At 52.0% G+C, this 4656-nt stretch overlaps 1 pseudogene; it reads right to left on the reverse strand.

Annotated features, from left to right (window-relative positions):
- Positions 1 to 637, reverse strand: part of LOC112837374 (tubulin beta chain-like) — a 147859-nt pseudogene extending 147222 nt beyond the window's left edge.
- Positions 638 to 4656: the final 4019 nt, after the last annotated feature.

Below are 4656 nucleotides of genomic sequence, written 5' to 3' on the forward strand. Positions count from 1 at the left end.
CCCACCCACGCACACAGGCACACGCACCCACACACCCACGCACGCACACCCACGCACGCACGCGCACATCCCACTCAGAAGCACAAACTGAAACGTGCACACACGGAACAGCAGACACAAAGCTCACATACCACGAACACCCACACAGACACACATGAGCGCGCACACACACACACACACACAAAGAAACACAAACACAAAAGCCTATGGAAAACAGACACAAGTCCACAGACGAAACACACGCAAACACAGGCAGAAATTCAAACATGAGCACAAACTACCCGTATGAACAGGCACCAACACACACCCACACACACACGAATACACACACAAGCACGGAAGCCCCCCCCCACACACACAGAAACACGAACAAATACACATAGAAACACACACATGGACAAAACTCACACACAGCCGTACCCACCACCAACATGCACTCAGGCGGAGGGCTCGCCCCGCGGGCCCTGTGGGTGCCATTACTCCCTCGGTGCCGTTCCTTCCTGAACAACAAGCCGAGGTCCCCGTTTTCCAGCCCCGGGAGCTCGTGGGCCCCGCCGGGCGGAGGAGCACCGGGGTCCGAGCCCCCGCAGCATCTCGCTTCCATGCTCTGCCCCTGAGGGCTGACATTGGCCTCCATGTCTCTTCCCATAAAACTGGGGTGATAACACCGCCTTTCTGGTGACGACTAGGGAGGCGAACATGCACCCTGCCCAGAAGGGGGCTGATGTGGAACAGGTGCTTAATTATTTGCACTGAGTTCCTGCCTGCACAGCTTGGGGGCCCCATGTTTAGTGTGCCTCACACACCCTCATGGAGAATAATCTGTCTTTCCATGGTGATGACCTGCCAGCGAGGGGCTGTTGGCAGGGTCCTGAGGGCTGGTCTCACACAGCCCGGATGCTGGGGTCCACCAGAAAAACGCCAACCCTACACCGCTACTGTTTCTTGGTCCTCCCGAAGCTGCCCGCCCCTGGAAGGGCCGAACGATGCTGTGACAGCCGGGGACCCTCATCAGAGCTCCGCTCCGCTGGGCTGGGCAAAGCTGGGAGCCTCCCTGCCCTTCCCTGGCTCCCTCTGACGCCTGGACTCCTATCGGTGCTGTTTGTCCTTCTCACAGCGTCCTTGGGAAAACATGTCTCCTCCTCTCCCCTTATTTTCCCTCCCCTCTCCTTCCTCCTTCTCCCTCCCTCCGCTCCCTCCTTCCCTCCTTCTGCACAGACACCCTCCTGCCTGCCCTCTCTCCCTAGCCTTCCCACCTCTTCCCTGGAAGCTTCACCTCAAGCTATTTTCTCTCTTCAGTTGGAAGACATTTCCTCAGCAGACCCTTGAGGCCACTTCCTGAGAGAAAGTGTTGTTGAGGAGCAGAAGGCACGAGAACACCGGGGAAGAAGCGAGGTGCCACCCCGTAGAAAGAGACCCCAGCTTGGAGCCAGACAGACCCGGAGTCAAGTCCCGTATCTGCCACTTGCCTGCCTCAGGGTGACAACCTAGAAGGTGCCACCATGTAAAGGAGGGACACGGCCAGAGGACCCTGCCCGGTACCCTAGCATGCCCAGTACCTTCCCCTCCAGAGGCTGTCAGAAGCTGTTTCCACATCGCCCATCTCCCCGCTAAAGCCCTGAGAGAGGAGGGACAGACAGATGGGCTTAGCGATGAGCAGCAGAAAATTCAGAAATGGGGCCATAACCTGGGTCAGCTGACCCTTCAACCACCACACCGAGGCAACCCAAAGGTGCCTGGACTATCACTCAGGGGACCCTTTATGGGAAAAGAAAAACTCTAGAACTCTTCTGAACACCTTCCTACATTCCCACGCCTCTTACTCTGTTGGTTATGGCTTTGGAGGCAGCCAGAACCGACGCCAAGTCGCAGTTCTAGAACTTTCTAGGTGTCTCCGCATGCTCTTCAACCTCCCTGAACTTCAGCTTCCCCAGCCGTAGGATGGGTGCCATGATGTCTTTCGTACAGGGTGTCCTCAGGGATCCCACTCAGCACAGAGTAGGTGGCTGTCCTTTTGATGGTGCTGGTGTTATGATGAGGAGTGGGAGGAAGGAAGGGACACACCGCTGAGGGAGAAGGCAGGCTGGGTGCCACAATGGCACGCTGCATGGCCACCTCTCCCTGGCAGAGCTGCTCCTTGGGTTAACTTCCTCCTGTGTCCCTCTGCCCCGCTGCTCCCGCCCACCCCTTCCTCCCCATCCTGCGAGGGTGAAGTTAGCGCACCACTGGGGTTAGCAGAAGGTACAAACTGGATTAGATGTTAAATCAATTTGGCCTTCCTCCCCTGGGATGGCACAAGCAGGTTCCATATGAATAATGATTTGTCTGAGGCAGCAAACTGGATTATTTGATCAAAAAGGGGAAAAAACAACTCATGTTCATTTTTTAATAATGGCTTTTGCATCCAGTCTCTGAGCTTGGCTGAGAGGGGAGGGCAGGGGTGGCTGGCGGATGAGCTGGAAGAGAGACAATAACAAAACGGTCTTTCCTCTGAGAGCCTCTGTTCCCACCTCAGACTCCAGTGGGGGCTGCCAAATCCGGCCCTGAAGAGGGGGTTTCTGTTCCTACATCGCTGAATAAAAATGGGAAGAAAAAGAACATTTATCTTCACATATGGCATGTGAGTGCTTCACAATATGGCATGCCCTGCTCTGTCCCTTCACATTTTCATAGCTTGTTTCATCTTACCCTGGCGTAGGCTCTAAAACTCAGTTCGGTAGATGAAGAAATGGAAGCTTCTAGAACGGAGTTTCTCAAACTCGGTACTGTTGACGTTTGGGGCTGGACAATTCTCGGGCGTGGGGCCGTCCTGTGTGCTATGGGATGTTGAGCAGCACCGCTGATCCCTACCCAGCAGATGTACCCTCCCCCCAAGTTGTGACAACCAAAAATACCTCCAGCCGAGTGTCCCCCGTGGGACAGAATCCGGGCTGGTTAACAGCTTCTGTTCTAAATTGGTGAAGTGAGTAGTAGATCACACAACGAATGATGAGTTTACCTGGGATTCAGACTCAGGAAGACCCCCTCCCCCCCATGTCTGCTCCTAACTGCTTCCCCATATGAGCGTGCTCCGACCCTATGAGGGAGGCGTTCAAGTGCCAAAGAGAGACACTGCCGGTGTTCTTGCAAGTTCCCAAGAGGGACAGGCAGTGTTTCAGGAGAGCAAGGAAAGGCTTTGTAGAATGAGGCCGGGTTTCTACCGTGATGTTAGGAACCGCTCACACTGTACCCCATTTATACCAATTGTTAACCAACTCAGAAAGAATTCCTCTCTTCTCCTTAGCAGGCCTGTATTACCATAGGACCACCACCACGAGCAAACAAACACCACTCAGTTAGTAGGATTAATTGAAATTTGTCAATAAAATCATAGTGGAATGTTTCCCGTTGTGGAAAATGTGTGTTTTGGCTTTTTTTTCCTGTGTATTTACACATTAATATGCTCAGTTGGACCTCTTGCTTACAAAGTCAGTTTGCTGACCCCTGTGCTTGGAGAGTCCACTGTGGAAACTGCTTGCTTATCCGCTAGGAGAGCTGTTCTCTGAGGAGGAGCTGCTAGATGCTTTTGGTGCTTAAGCTCAGACTTAGAGCTATGGGGCTTGGGTTCGAATCCCAGCCCTGCCTCTTATTGGCTGTGTGACCTTGGGTGAGTTCCTTAACCTCTCTTTGCCTTGGTGTGTTCATTTGTAAAATAAAAAAAATAGCAATAATAAATGAATAATTGTACCTACCTTAGCAAGCACTGACAGTTCATTTGCATAAATTAATTAACATAAATGTGAAGGTCTCAGAACAAGCAGGGACTTACAGGAAGTGCTATTTAAATGTTAGCTGTTGTTGCTATTGTTATTATAATGTCCATCAGCATCATTATCCTTGCCTTTTGGAAAACGCTGCTTCAAACTACAGTTAAGCAGACCTAAGCCAGGCCTGGGGCCTATTAGCTACCCTTTCTCACGCTTCTCTGTGGGGTTGGCCACATTTCTCATCTCTTTCCAGCTCCTGGTTTGGGACTTTTGCTCTTCTGAAGTGATAAACATCACCGGGCTCCTCAAGGCCTTTCTGAGGGTGGCCGGATCTAGGAGTGAGACCCGGTAAATACTTGATTGCATTTGAGCAAGGAGTGTCACGGGTTGGACCTTCTCTCGGTCTTCCAAGCATTCATAAAGTCTTAGGTCATATTTAATAGGTTTGTCCAGAAATGCAGTGGAAGGTGTGTGGGTTCCGTTCCTCATCTGGCCCTACTTCACACTCCTTGGAGCCTTCCCGTTCCTCCCCCCCGCCCCCCCCATCAGACAGCCCTGGAGTTGGAGCTCCCACAGAGAGGGGATTCTTCTGCTCCCACAGCAAAGGGTCTTCCTAGAAAAAGTCTTGAGCTGATCTCCCAAGGGTCACCTGGAGGACTGATGTCTACACCTCAGAGTAGGGTGTTTGGGTCTGGAAACATCAGGAAATCAATGAAAGTAGGACACCGAAGACTTACCCTCATCAGCATTAATTGAGCACTTACTGAGTCCCGAACGCTTTGCTGAATTCTTTGTATGTATTTTCTATTTAAATTCTGGCCACCCAGTGTCTAGGTTCTACTATTAGTACAGTTTTACAGAATACGAAATTAAGGCTCAGAGGAGTTAAGTGACATGCCCAGGGACCCAC

The sequence above is a fragment of the Callorhinus ursinus genome, unplaced genomic scaffold (genome assembly GCF_003265705.2).
Source record: "Callorhinus ursinus isolate GAN/ISIS: 27379988/994484 unplaced genomic scaffold, GSC_fseal_2.0 scaffold41, whole genome shotgun sequence".
In the NCBI taxonomy this organism is placed as follows: Eukaryota; Metazoa; Chordata; class Mammalia; order Carnivora; family Otariidae; genus Callorhinus; species Callorhinus ursinus.